The sequence below is a fragment of the Scyliorhinus torazame genome, unplaced genomic scaffold, assembly GCF_047496885.1.
Source record: "Scyliorhinus torazame isolate Kashiwa2021f unplaced genomic scaffold, sScyTor2.1 scaffold_85, whole genome shotgun sequence".
Taxonomy (NCBI): Eukaryota; Metazoa; Chordata; class Chondrichthyes; order Carcharhiniformes; family Scyliorhinidae; genus Scyliorhinus; species Scyliorhinus torazame.
In genome coordinates, this window is record NW_027307812.1 from 457,501 (window position 1) to 472,169 (window position 14,669).

The 14,669-nt window shown below is 59.7% G+C and overlaps 1 protein-coding gene across 1 annotated transcript in view; it reads left to right on the forward strand.

The window, feature by feature from the left end:
• The window catches only part of LOC140405576 (uncharacterized), a 112,289-nt gene that overhangs the window by 505 nt on the left and 97,115 nt on the right, over positions 1 to 14,669 (forward strand). The gene's annotated exons all lie outside the window — the stretch shown is intronic.

Genomic DNA, 14,669 nt, shown 5'->3' on the forward strand with positions numbered 1-14,669 from the left:
TGAGGGAGTGCTGCACTGTCAGAGCGTCAGTACTGAGGGAGTGCTGCACTGTCAGAGGGTCAGTACTGAGGGAGTGCCGCACTGTCAGAGGGTCAGTACTGAGGGAGTACCGCACTGTCAGAGGGTCAGTACTGAGGGAGTGCTGCACTGTCAGAGGGTCAGTACTGAGGGAGTGCCGCACTGTCAGAGGGTCAGTACTGAGGGAGTGCCGCACTGTCAGAGAGTCAGTACTGAGGGAGTGCCGCACTGTCAGAGTGTCAGTACTGAGGGAGTGCCGCACTGTCAGAGGGTCAGTACTGAGGGAGTGCCGCACTGTCAGAGGGTCAGTACTGAGGGAGTGCCGCACTGTCAGAGGGTCAGTACTGAGGGAGTGCCGCACTGTCAGAGGGTCAGTACTGAGGGAGTGCCGCACTGTCAGAGGGTCAGTACTGAGGGAGTGCCGCACTGTCAGAGGGTCAGTACTGAGGGAGTGCTGCACTGTCAGAGGGTCAGTACTGAGGGAGTGCCGCACTGTCGGAATGTCAGTACTGAGGGAGTGCTGCACTGTCAGAGGGTCAGTACTGAGGGAGTGCTACACTGTCAGAGGGTCAGTACTGAGGGAGTGCCCGCACTGTCAGAGGGTCAGTACTGAGGGAGCGCCGCACTGTCAGAGGGTCAGTACTGAGGGAGCGCCGCACTGTCGGAATGTCAGTACTGAGGGAGTGCCGCACTGTCAGAGGGTCAGTACTGAGGGAGTGCTGCACTGTCAGAGGGTCAGTACTGAGGGAGTGCCGCACTGTCAGAGGGTCAGTACTGAGGGAGTGCCGCACTGTCAGAGGGTCAGTACTGAGGGAGCGCCGCACAGTCAGAGGGTCAGTACTGAGGGAGCACCGCACTGTCGGAATGTCAGTACTGAGGGAGTGCCGCACTGTCAGAGGGTCAGTACTGAGCGAGTGCTGCACTGTCAGAGGGTCAGTACCGAGGGAGTGCCGCACTGTCAGAGGGTCAGTCCTGAGGGAGTGCCGCACTGTCAGAGGGTCAGTACTGAGGGAGCACCGCACTGTCAGAGAGTCAGTACTGAGGGAGTGCCGCACACTCAGAGGGTCAGTACTGAGGGAGTGCCGCACTGTCAGAGGGTCAGTACTGAGGGAGCACCGCACTGTCAGAGGGTCAGTACTGAGGGAGTGCTGCACTGTCAGAGGGTCAGTACTGAGGGAGTACCGCACTGTCAGAGGGTCAGTACTGAGGGAGTGCCGCACTGTCAGAGGGTCAGTACTGAGGGAGTGCCGCACTGTCAGAGGGTCAGTACTGAGGGAGTGCCGCACTGTCAGAGGGTCAGTACTGAGGGAGCGCCGCACTGTCAGAGGGTCAGTACTGAGGGAGTGCCGCACTGTCAGAGGGTCAGTACTGAGGGAGTGCTGCACTGTCAGAGGGTCAGTACTGAGGGAGTGCCGCACACTCAGAGGGTCAGTACTGAGGGAGTGCCGCACTGTCAGAGGGTCAGTACTGAGGGGGTGCCCCACTGTCAGAAGGACAGTACTGAGGGAGTGCCGCACTGTCAGAGGGTCAGGACTGAGGGAGTGCCACACTGTCAGAGGGTCAGTACTGAGGGAGTGCCGCACTGTTAGACGGTCAGTACTGAGGGAGTGCTGCACTGTCAGAGGGTCAGTACTGAGGGAGTGCCGCACTGTCAGAGGGTCAGGACTGAGGGAGTGCCGCACTGTCAGAGGGTCAGTACTGAGGGAGTGCCGCACTGTCAGAGGGTCAGTACTTGGGGAGTGCCGCACTGTCAGAGGGTCAGTACTGAGGGAGTGCCGCACTGTCAGAGGGTCAGTACTGAGCGAGTGCCACACTTTCAGAGGGTCAGTACTGAGGGAGTGCTGCACTGTCAGAGGGTCAGTACTGAGGGAGTGCTGCACTGTCAGAGGGTCAGTACTGAGGGAGCACCGCACTGTCAGAGGGTCAGTACTGAGGTAGCGCCGCACAGTCAGAGGGTCAGTACTGAGGGAGCACCGCACTGTCGGAATGTCAGTACTGAGGGAGTGCCGCACTGTCAGAGGGTCAGTACTGAGCGAGTGCTGCACTGTCAGAGGGTCAGTACTGAGGGAGTGCCGCACTGTCAGAGGGTCAGTACTGAGGGAGTGCCGCACTGTCAGAGGGTCAGTACTGAGGGAGCACCGCACTGTCAGAGAGTCAGTACTGAGGGAGTGCCGCACTGTCAGAGGGTCAGTACTGAGGGAGCACCGCACTGTCAGAGGGTCAGTACTGAGGGAGTGCCGCACACTCAGAGGGTCAGTACTGAGGGAGTGCCGCACTGTCAGAGGGTCAGTACTGAGGGAGCACCGCACTGTCAGAGGGTCAGTACTGAGGGAGTGCTGCACTGTCAGAGGGTCAGTACTGAGGGAGTACCGCACTGTCAGAGGGTCAGTACTGAGGGAGTGCCGCACTGTCAGAGGGTCAGTACTGAGGGAGTGCCGCACTGTCAGAGGGTCAGTACTGAGGGAGTGCCGCACTGTCAGAGGGTCTGTACTGAGGGAGCGCCGCACTGTCAGAGGGTCAGTACTGAGGGAGTGCCGCACTGTCAGAGGGTCAGTACTGAGGGAGTGCTGCACTGTCAGAGGGTCAGTACTGAGGGAGTGCCGCACACTCAGAGGGTCAGTACTGATGGAGTGCCGCACTGTCAGAGGGTCAGTACTGAGGGGGTGCCCCACTGTCAGAGGGACAGTACTGAGGGAGTGCCGCACTGTCAGAGGGTCAGGACTGAGGGAGTGCCACACTGTCAGAGGGTCAGTACTGAGGGAGTGCCGCACTGTTAGACGGTCAGTACTGAGGGAGTGCTGCACTGTCAGAGGGTCAGTACTGAGGGAGTGCCGCACTGTCAGAGGGTCAGGACTGAGGGAGTGCCGCACTGTCAGAGGGTCAGTACTGAGGGAGTGCCGCACTGTCAGAGGGTCAGTACTTGGGGAGTGCCGCACTGTCAGAGGGTCAGTACTGAGGGAGTGCCGCACTGTCAGAGGGTCAGTACTGAGCGAGTGCCACACTTTCAGAGGGTCAGTACTGAGGGAGTGCTGCACTGTCAGAGGGTCAGTACTGAGGGAGTGCTGCACTGTCAGAGGGTCAGTACTGACGGAGCGCTGCACTGTCAGAGGGTCAGTACTGAGGGAGTGCCGCACTGTCAGAGGCTCAGTACTGAGGGAGTGCCGCACTGTCAGAGGGTCAGTGCTGAGGGAGTGCCGCACTGTCAGAGCGTCCGTACTGAGGGAGTGCCGCACTGTCAGAGGGTCAGTACTGAGGGAGTGCCGCACTGTCAGGGGGCCAGTACTGGGGGACTGCCGCACTGTCAGAGGGTCAGTACTGAGGGAGTGCTGCACTGTCAGAGAGTCAGTACTGAGGGAGTGCCGCACTTTCGGAATGTCAGTGCTGAAGGAGTGCCGCACTGTCAGAGGTTCAGTACTGAGGGAGTGCCGCACTGTCAGAGGGTCAGTACTGAGGGAGTGCCGCACTGTCAGAGGGTGGTACTGAGGGAGTGCTGCACTGTCAGAGGGTCAGTACTGACGGAGTGCCGCACTGTCAGAGGGTCAGTACTGAGGGAGCGCCGCACTGTCGGAATGTCAGTACTGAGGGAGTGCCGCACTGTCAGAGGGTCAGTACTGAGGGAGTGCTGCACTGTCAGAGGGTCAGTACTGAGGGAGCACCGCACTGTCGGAATGTCAGTACTGAGGGAGTGCCGCACTGTCAGAGGGTCAGTACTGAGGGAGCACCGCACTGTCAGAGGGTCAGTACTGAGGGAGCGCCGCACAGTCAGAGGGTCAGTACTGAGGGAGCACCGCACTGTCGGAATGTCAGTCCTGAGGGAGTGCCGCACTGTCAGAGGGTCAGTACTGAGGGAGTGCCACACTGTCAAAGGGTCAGTACTGAGGGAGTGCACCACTGTCAGAGGGTCAGTACTGAGGGAGTGCCACACTGTCAAAGGGTCAGTACTGAGGGAGTGCCGCACTGTCAGAGGGTCAGTACTGAGGGAGTGCTGCACTGTCAGAGGGTCAGTACTGAGAGAGTGCCGCACTGTCAGAGGGTCAGTACTGAGGGAGTGCTGCACTGTCAGAGGGTCAGTACTGAGGGAGTGCCGCACTGTCAGAGGGTCAGTACTGAGGGAGTGCCGCACTGTCAGAGGGTCAGTACTGACGGAGCGCTGCACTGTCAGAGATCAGTACTGAGGGAGTGCCGCACTGTCAGAGGCTCAGTACTGAGGGAGCGCCGCACTGTCAGAGGGTCCGTACTGAGGGAGTGCCGCACTGTCAGAGGGTCAGTACTGAGGGAGTGCCGCACTGTCAGAGGGTCAGTACTGAGGGACTGCCGCACTGTCAGAGGGTCAGTACTGAGGGAGTGCTGCACTGTCGGAATGTCAGTGCTGAAGGAGTGCCGCACTGTCAGAGGTTCAGTACTGAGGGAGTGCCGCACTGTCAGAGGGTGGTACTGAGGGAGTGCTGCACTGTCAGAGGGTCAGTACTGACGGAGTGCCGCACTGTCAGAGGGTCGGTACTGAGGGAGTGCCGCACTGTCAGAGGGTCAGTACTGAGGGAGCGCCGCACTGTCGGAGGGTCAGTGCTGAGTGAGTGCTGCACTGTCAGAGGGTCAGTACTGAGGGAGTGCCGCACTGTCAGAGGGTCGGTACTGAGGGAGTGCCGCACTGTCGGAATGTCAGTACTGAGGGAGTGCCGCACTGTCAAAGGGTCAGTATTGAGGGAGCACCGCACTGTCGGAATGTCAGTACTGAGGGAGTGCCGCACTGTCAGAGGGTCAGTATTGAGGGAGCGTGGCACTGTCAGAGGATCAGTACTGAGGGAGCGCTGCACTGTCAGAGAGTCAGTACTGAGGGAGAGCCGCACTGTCAGAGGGTCAGTGCTGAGGGAGCGCTGCACTGTCAGAGGGTCAGTACTGAGGGAGTGCTGCACTGTCAGAGGGTCAGTACTGAGGGAGTGCCGCACTGTCAGAGGGTCAGTACTGAGGGAGTGCCGCACTGTCAGAGGGTCAGTACTGAGGGAGTGCACCACTGTCAGAGGGTCAGTGCTGCGGGAGCACCGTACTGTCAGAGGGTCAGTATTGAGGGAATGCCGCACTGTTAGAGGGTCTGTACTGAGGGAGTGCCGCACTGTCAGAGGGTCAGTACTGAGGGAGTGCCGCACTGTCAGAGGGTCAGTACTGAGGGAGTGCCGCACTGTCAGAGGGTCAGTACTGAGGGAGTGCCGCACTGTCGGAATGTCAGTACTGAGGGAGTGCTGCACTGTCAGAGGGTCAGTACTGAGGGAGTGCTACACTGTCAGAGGGTCAGTACTGAGGGAGTGCCCGCACTGTCAGAGGGTCAGTACTGAGGGAGCGCCGCACTGTCAGAGGGTCAGTACTGAGGGAGCGCCGCACTGTCGGAATGTCAGTACTGAGGGAGTGCCGCACTGTCAGAGGGTCAGTACTGAGGGAGTGCTGCACTGTCAGAGGGTCAGTACTGAGGGAGTGCCGCACTGTCAGAGGGTCAGTACTGAGGGAGTGCCGCACTGTCAGAGGGTCAGTACTGAGGGAGCGCCGCACAGTCAGAGGGTCAGTACTGAGGGAGCACCGCACTGTCGGAATGTCAGTACTGAGGGAGTGCCGCACTGTCAGAGGGTCAGTACTGAGCGAGTGCTGCACTGTCAGAGGGTCAGTACCGAGGGAGTGCCGCACTGTCAGAGGGTCAGTCCTGAGGGAGTGCCGCACTGTCAGAGGGTCAGTACTGAGGGAGCACCGCACTGTCAGAGAGTCAGTACTGAGGGAGTGCCGCACACTCAGAGGGTCAGTACTGAGGGAGTGCCGCACTGTCAGAGGGTCAGTACTGAGGGAGCACCGCACTGTCAGAGGGTCAGTACTGAGGGAGTGCTGCACTGTCAGAGGGTCAGTACTGAGGGAGTACCGCACTGTCAGAGGGTCAGTACTGAGGGAGTGCCGCACTGTCAGAGGGTCAGTACTGAGGGAGTGCCGCACTGTCAGAGGGTCAGTACTGAGGGAGTGCCGCACTGTCAGAGGGTCAGTACTGAGGGAGCGCCGCACTGTCAGAGGGTCAGTACTGAGGGAGTGCCGCACTGTCAGAGGGTCAGTACTGAGGGAGTGCTGCACTGTCAGAGGGTCAGTACTGAGGGAGTGCCGCACACTCAGAGGGTCAGTACTGAGGGAGTGCCGCACTGTCAGAGGGTCAGTACTGAGGGGGTGCCCCACTGTCAGAAGGACAGTACTGAGGGAGTGCCGCACTGTCAGAGGGTCAGGACTGAGGGAGTGCCACACTGTCAGAGGGTCAGTACTGAGGGAGTGCCGCACTGTTAGACGGTCAGTACTGAGGGAGTGCTGCACTGTCAGAGGGTCAGTACTGAGGGAGTGCCGCACTGTCAGAGGGTCAGGACTGAGGGAGTGCCGCACTGTCAGAGGGTCAGTACTGAGGGAGTGCCGCACTGTCAGAGGGTCAGTACTTGGGGTGTGCCGCACTGTCAGAGGGTCAGTACTGAGGGAGTGCCGCACTGTCAGAGGGTCAGTACTGAGCGAGTGCCACACTTTCAGAGGGTCAGTACTGTGGGAGTGCTGCACTGTCAGAGGGTCAGTACTGAGGGAGTGCTGCACTGTCAGAGGGTCAGTACTGAGGGAGCACCGCACTGTCAGAGGGTCAGTACTGAGGTAGCGCCGCACAGTCAGAGGGTCAGTACTGAGGGAGCACCGCACTGTCGGAATGTCAGTACTGAGGGAGTGCCGCACTGTCAGAGGGTCAGTACTGAGCGAGTGCTGCACTGTCAGAGGGTCAGTACTGAGGGAGTGCCGCACTGTCAGAGGGTCAGTACTGAGGGAGTGCCGCACTGTCAGAGGGTCAGTACTGAGGGAGCACCGCACTGTCAGAGAGTCAGTACTGAGGGAGTGCCTCACTGTCAGAGGGTCAGTACTGAGGGAGCACCGCACTGTCAGAGGGTCAGTACTGAGGGAGTGCCGCACACTCAGAGGGTCAGTACTGAGGGAGTGCCGCACTGTCAGAGGGTCAGTACTGAGGGAGCACCGCACTGTCAGAGGGTCAGTACTGAGGGAGTGCTGCACTGTCAGAGGGTCAGTACTGAGGGAGTACCGCACTGTCAGAGGGTCAGTACTGAGGGAGTGCCGCACTGTCAGAGGGTCAGTACTGAGGGAGTGCCGCACTGTCAGAGGGTCAGTACTGAGGGAGTGCCGCACTGTCAGAGGGTCTGTACTGAGGGAGCGCCGCACTGTCAGAGGGTCAGTACTGAGGGAGTGCCGCACTGTCAGAGGGTCAGTACTGAGGGAGTGCTGCACTGTCAGAGGGTCAGTACTGAGGGAGTGCCGCACACTCAGAGGGTCAGTACTGATGGAGTGCCGCACTGTCAGAGGGTCAGTACTGAGGGGGTGCCCCACTGTCAGAGGGACAGTACTGAGGGAGTGCCGCACTGTCAGAGGGTCAGGACTGAGGGAGTGCCACACTGTCAGAGGGTCAGTACTGAGGGAGTGCCGCACTGTTAGACGGTCAGTACTGAGGGAGTGCTGCACTGTCAGAGGGTCAGTACTGAGGGAGTGCCGCACTGTCAGAGGGTCAGGACTGAGGGAGTGCCGCACTGTCAGAGGGTCAGTACTGAGGGAGTGCCGCACTGTCAGAGGGTCAGTACTTGGGGAGTGCCGCACTGTCAGAGGGTCAGTACTGAGGGAGTGCCGCACTGTCAGAGGGTCAGTACTGAGCGAGTGCCACACTTTCAGAGGGTCAGTACTGAGGGAGTGCTGCACTGTCAGAGGGTCAGTACTGAGGGAGTGCTGCACTGTCAGAGGGTCAGTACTGACGGAGCGCTGCACTGTCAGAGGGTCAGTACTGAGGGAGTGCCGCACTGTCAGAGGCTCAGTACTGAGGGAGTGCCGCACTGTCAGAGGGTCAGTGCTGAGGGAGTGCCGCACTGTCAGAGCGTCCGTACTGAGGGAGTGCCGCACTGTCAGAGGGTCAGTACTGAGGGAGTGCCGCACTGTCAGGGGGCCAGTACTGGGGGACTGCCGCACTGTCAGAGGGTCAGTACTGAGGGAGTGCTGCACTGTCAGAGAGTCAGTACTGAGGGAGTGCCGCACTTTCGGAATGTCAGTGCTGAAGGAGTGCCGCACTGTCAGAGGTTCAGTACTGAGGGAGTGCCGCACTGTCAGAGGGTCAGTACTGAGGGAGTGCCGCACTGTCAGAGGGTGGTACTGAGGGAGTGCTGCACTGTCAGAGGGTCAGTACTGACGGAGTGCCGCACTGTCAGAGGGTCAGTACTGAGGGAGCGCCGCACTGTCGGAATGTCAGTACTGAGGGAGTGCCGCACTGTCAGAGGGTCAGTACTGAGGGAGTGCTGCACTGTCAGAGGGTCAGTACTGAGGGAGCACCGCACTGTCGGAATGTCAGTACTGAGGGAGTGCCGCACTGTCAGAGGGTCAGTACTGAGGGAGCACCGCACTGTCAGAGGGTCAGTACTGAGGGAGCGCCGCACAGTCAGAGGGTCAGTACTGAGGGAGCACCGCACTGTCGGAATGTCAGTCCTGAGGGAGTGCCGCACTGTCAGAGGGTCAGTACTGAGGGAGTGCCACACTGTCAAAGGGTCAGTACTGAGGGAGTGCACCACTGTCAGAGGGTCAGTACTGAGGGAGTGCCACACTGTCAAAGGGTCAGTACTGAGGGAGTGCCGCACTGTCAGAGGGTCAGTACTGAGGGAGTGCTGCACTGTCAGAGGGTCAGTACTGAGAGAGTGCCGCACTGTCAGAGGGTCAGTACTGAGGGAGTGCTGCACTGTCAGAGGGTCAGTACTGAGGGAGTGCCGCACTGTCAGAGGGTCAGTACTGAGGGAGTGCCGCACTGTCAGAGGGTCAGTACTGACGGAGCGCTGCACTGTCAGAGATCAGTACTGAGGGAGTGCCGCACTGTCAGAGGCTCAGTACTGAGGGAGCGCCGCACTGTCAGAGGGTCCGTACTGAGGGAGTGCCGCACTGTCAGAGGGTCAGTACTGAGGGAGTGCCGCACTGTCAGAGGGTCAGTACTGAGGGACTGCCGCACTGTCAGAGGGTCAGTACTGAGGGAGTGCTGCACTGTCGGAATGTCAGTGCTGAAGGAGTGCCGCACTGTCAGAGGTTCAGTACTGAGGGAGTGCCGCACTGTCAGAGGGTGGTACTGAGGGAGTGCTGCACTGTCAGAGGGTCAGTACTGACGGAGTGCCGCACTGTCAGAGGGTCGGTACTGAGGGAGTGCCGCACTGTCAGAGGGTCAGTACTGAGGGAGCGCCGCACTGTCGGAGGGTCAGTGCTGAGTGAGTGCTGCACTGTCAGAGGGTCAGTACTGAGGGAGTGCCGCACTGTCAGAGGGTCGGTACTGAGGGAGTGCCGCACTGTCGGAATGTCAGTACTGAGGGAGTGCCGCACTGTCAAAGGGTCAGTATTGAGGGAGCACCGCACTGTCGGAATGTCAGTACTGAGGGAGTGCCGCACTGTCAGAGGGTCAGTATTGAGGGAGCGTGACACTGTCAGAGGATCAGTACTGAGGGAGCGCTGCACTGTCAGAGAGTCAGTACTGAGGGAGAGCCGCACTGTCAGAGGGTCAGTGCTGAGGGAGCGCTGCACTGTCAGAGGGTCAGTACTGAGGGAGTGCTGCACTGTCAGAGGGTCAGTACTGAGGGAGTGCCGCACTGTCAGAGGGTCAGTACTGAGGGAGTGCCGCACTGTCAGAGGGTCAGTACTGAGGGAGTGCACCACTGTCAGAGGGTCAGTGCTGCGGGAGCACCGTACTGTCAGAGGGTCAGTATTGAGGGAATGCCGCACTGTTAGAGGGTCTGTACTGAGGGAGTGCCGCACTGTCAGAGGGTCAGTACTGAGGGAGTGCCGCACTGTCAGAGGGTCAGTACTGAGGGAGTGCCGCACTGTCAGAGGGTCAGTACTGAGGGAGTGCCGCACTGTCGGAATGTCCGTACTGAGGGAGTGCTGCACTGTCAGAGGGTCAGTACTGAGGGAGTGCTGCACTGTCAGAGGGTCAGTACTGAGGGAGTGCCGCACTGGCAGAGGGTCAGTACTGAGGGAGTGCTGCACTGTCAGAGGGTCAGTACTGAGGGAGTGCACCACTGTCAGAGGGTCAGTGCTGAGGGAGCACCGCACTGTCAGAGGGTCAGTGCTGAGGGAGCACCGCACTGTCAGAGGGTCAGTACTGAGGGAGTGCCGCACTGTCAGAGGGTCAGTACTGAGGGAGCGCGGTACTGTCAGAGGGTCAGTACTGAGGGAGTGCTGCACTGTCAGAGGGTCAGTTCTGAGGGAGTGCTGCACTGTCAGAGGGTCAGTACTGAGGGAGTGCCGCACTGTCAGAGGGTCAGTACTGAGGGAGTGCCGCACTGTTAGAGGGTCAGTACTGAGGGAGTGCCGCACTGTCAGAGGGTCAGTACTGAGGGAGTGCCGCACTGTCAGAGGGTCAGTACTGAGGGAGTGCCGCACTGTCAGAGGGTCAGTACTGAGGGAGTGCACCACTGTCAGAGGGTCAGTACTGAGGGAGTGCTGCACTGTCAGAGGGTCAGTAATGAGGTAGTGCCGCACTGTCAGAGGGTCAGTACCGAGGGAGTGCTGCACTGTCAGAGGGTCAGTACTGAGGGAATGCTGCACTGTCAGAGGGTCAGTACTGAGGGAGTGCCGCACTGTCAGAGGGTCAGTACTGAGGGAGTGCTGCACTGTCAGAGGGTCAGGACTGAGGGAGCGCCGCACTGTCGGAATGTCAGTACTGAGGGAGTGCCGCACTGTCAGAGGGTCAGTATTGAGGGAGTGACGCACTGTCAGAGGGTCAGTACTGAGGGAGTGCCGCACTGTCAGAGGGTCAGTACTGAGGGAGTGCCGCACTGTCAGAAAGTCAGTACTGAGGGAGTGCCGCACTGTCAGAGTGTCAGTACTGAGGGAGTGCCGCACTGTCAGAGGGTCAGTACTGAGGGAGTGCCGCACTGTCAGAGGGTCAGTACTGAGGGAGTACCGCACTGTCAGAGGGTCAGTACTGAGGGAGTGCTGCACTGTCAGAGGGTCAGTACTGAGGGAGTGCCGCACTGTCAGAGGGTCAGTACTGAGGGAGTGCCGCACTGTCAGAGAGTCAGTACTGAGGGAGTGCCGCACTGTCAGAGTGTCAGTACTGAGGGAGTGCCGCACTGTCAGAGGGTCAGTACTGAGGGAGTGCCGCACTGTCAGAGGGTCAGTACTGAGGGAGTGCCGCACTGTCAGAGGGTCAGTACTGAGGGAGTGCCGCACTGTCAGAGGGTCAGTACTGAGGGAGTGCCGCACTGTCAGAGGGTCAGTACTGAGGGAGTGCCGCACTGTCAGAGGGTCAGTACTGAGGGAGTGCCGCACTGTCAGAGGGTCAGTACTGAGGGTGTGCCGCACTGTCAGAGGGTCAGTACTGAGGGAGTGCTGCACTGTCAGAGGGTCAGTACTGAGGGAGTGCCGCACTGTCGGAATGTCAGTACTGAGGGAGTGCTGCACTGTCAGAGGGTCAGTACTGAGGGAGTGCTACACTGTCAGAGGGTCAGTACTGAGGGAGTGCCCGCACTGTCAGAGGGTCAGTACTGAGGGAGCGCCGCACTGTCAGAGGGTCAGTACTGAGGGAGCGCCGCACTGTCGGAATGTCAGTACTGAGGGAGTGCCGCACTGTCAGAGGGTCAGTACTGAGGGAGTGCTGCACTGTCAGAGGGTCAGTACTGAGGGAGTGCCGCACTGTCAGAGGGTCAGTACTGAGGGAGTGCCGCACTGTCAGAGGGTCAGTACTGAGGGAGCGCCGCACAGTCAGAGGGTCAGTACTGAGGGCGCACCGCACTGTCGGAATGTCAGTACTGAGGGAGTGCCGCACTGTCAGAGGGTCAGTACTGAGCGAGTGCTGCACTGTCAGAGGGTCAGTACCGAGGGAGTGCCGCACTGTCAGAGGGTCAGTCCTGAGGGAGTGCCGCACTGTCAGAGGGTCAGTACTGAGGGAGCACCGCACTGTCAGAGAGTCAGTACTGAGGGAGTGCCGCACACTCAGAGGGTCAGTACTGAGGGAGTGCCGCACTGTCAGAGGGTCAGTACTGAGGGAGCACCGCACTGTCAGAGGGTCAGTACTGAGGGAGTGCTGCACTGTCAGAGGGTCAGTACTGAGGGAGTACCGCACTGTCAGAGGGTCAGTACTGAGGGAGTGCCGCACTGTCAGAGGATCAGTACTGAGGGAGTGCCGCACTGTCAGAGGGTCAGTACTGAGGGAGTGCCGCACTGTCAGAGGGTCAGTACTGAGGGAGCGCCGCACTGTCAGAGGGTCAGTACTGAGGGAGTGCCGCACTGTCAGAGGGTCAGTACTGAGGGAGTGCTGCACTGTCAGAGGGTCAGTACTGAGGGAGTGCCGCACACTCAGAGGGTCAGTACTGAGGGAGTGCCGCACTGTCAGAGGGTCAGTACTGAGGGGGTGCCCCACTGTCAGAAGGACAGTACTGAGGGAGTGCCGCACTGTCAGAGGGTCAGGACTGAGGGAGTGCCACACTGTCAGAGGGTCAGTACTGAGGGAGTGCCGCACTGTTAGACGGTCAGTACTGAGGGAGTGCTGCACTGTCAGAGGGTCAGTACTGAGGGAGTGCCGCACTGTCAGAGGGTCAGGACTGAGGGAGTGCCGCACTGTCAGAGGGTCAGTACTGAGGGAGTGCCGCACTGTCAGAGGGTCAGTACTTGGGGAGTGCCGCACTGTCAGAGGGTCAGTACTGAGGGAGTGCCGCACTGTCAGAGGGTCAGTACTGAGCGAGTGCCACACTTTCAGAGGGTCAGTACTGAGGGAGTGCTGCACTGTCAGAGGGTCAGTACTGAGGGAGTGCTGCACTGTCAGAGGGTCAGTACTGAGGGAGCACCGCACTGTCAGATGGTCAGTACTGAGGTAGCGCCGCACAGTCAGAGGGTCAGTACTGAGGGAGCACCGCACTGTCGGAATGTCAGTACTGAGGGAGTGCCGCACTGTCAGAGGGTCAGTACTGAGCGAGTGCTGCACTGTCAGAGGGTCAGTACTGAGGGAGTGCCGCACTGTCAGAGGGTCAGTACTGAGGGAGTGCCGCACTGTCAGAGGGTCAGTACTGAGGGAGCACCGCACTGTCAGAGAGTCAGTACTGAGGGAGTGCCGCACTGTCAGAGGGTCAGTACTGAGGGAGCACCGCACTGTCAGAGGGTCAGTACTGAGGGAGTGCCGCACACTCAGAGGGTCAGTACTGAGGGAGTGCCGCACTGTCAGAGGGTCAGTACTGAGGGAGCACCGCACTGTCAGAGGGTCAGTACTGAGGGAGTGCTGCACTGTCAGAGGGTCAGTACTGAGGGAGTACCGCACTGTCAGAGGGTCAGTACTGAGGGAGTGCCGCACTGTCAGAGGGTCAGTACTGAGGGAGTGCCGCACTGTCAGAGGGTCAGTACTGAGGGAGTGCCGCACTGTCAGAGGGTCTGTACTGAGGGAGCGCCGCACTGTCAGAGGGTCAGTACTGAGGGAGTGCCGCACTGTCAGAGGGTCAGTACTGAGGGAGTGCTGCACTGTCAGAGGGTCAGTACTGAGGGAGTGCCGCACACTCAGAGGGTCAGTACTGATGGAGTGCCGCACTGTCAGAGGGTCAGTACTGAGGGGGTGCCCCACTGTCAGAGGGACAGTACTGAGGGAGTGCCGCACTGTCAGAGGGTCAGGACTGAGGGAGTGCCACACTGTCAGAGGGTCAGTACTGAGGGAGTGCCGCACTGTTAGACGGTCAGTACTGAGGGAGTGCTGCACTGTCAGAGGGTCAGTACTGAGGGAGTGCCGCACTGTCAGAGGGTCAGGACTGAGGGAGTGCCGCACTGTCAGAGGGTCAGTACTGAGGGAGTGCCGCACTGTCAGAGGGTCAGTACTTGGGGAGTGCCGCACTGTCAGAGGGTCAGTACTGAGGGAGTGCCGCACTGTCAGAGGGTCAGTACTGAGCGAGTGCCACACTTTCAGAGGGTCAGTACTGAGGGAGTGCTGCACTGTCAGAGGGTCAGTACTGAGGGAGTGCTGCACTGTCAGAGGGTCAGTACTGACGGAGCGCTGCACTGTCAGAGGGTCAGTACTGAGGGAGTGCCGCACTGTCAGAGGCTCAGTACTGAGGGAGTGCCGCACTGTCAGAGGGTCAGTGCTGAGGGAGTGCCGCACTGTCAGAGCGTCCGTACTGAGGGAGTGCCGCACTGTCAGAGGGTCAGTACTGAGGGAGTGCCGCACTGTCAGGGGGCCAGTACTGGGGGACTGCCGCACTGTCAGAGGGTCAGTACTGAGGGAGTGCTGCACTGTCAGAGAGTCAGTACTGAGGGAGTGCCGCACTTTCGGAATGTCAGTGCTGAAGGAGTGCCGCACTGTCAGAGGTTCAGTACTGAGGGAGTGCCGCACTGTCAGAGGGTCAGTACTGAGGGAGTGCCGCACTGTCAGAGGGTGGTACTGAGGGAGTGCTGCACTGTCAGAGGGTCAGTACTGACGGAGTGCCGCACTGTCAGAGGGTCAGTACTGAGGGAGCGCCGCACTGTCGGAATGTCAGTACTGAGGGAGTGCCGCACTGTCAGAGGGTCAGTACTGAGGGAGTGCTGCACTGTCAGAGGGTCAGTACTGAGGGAGCACCGCACTGTCGGAATGTCAGTACTGAGGGAGTGCCGCACTGTCA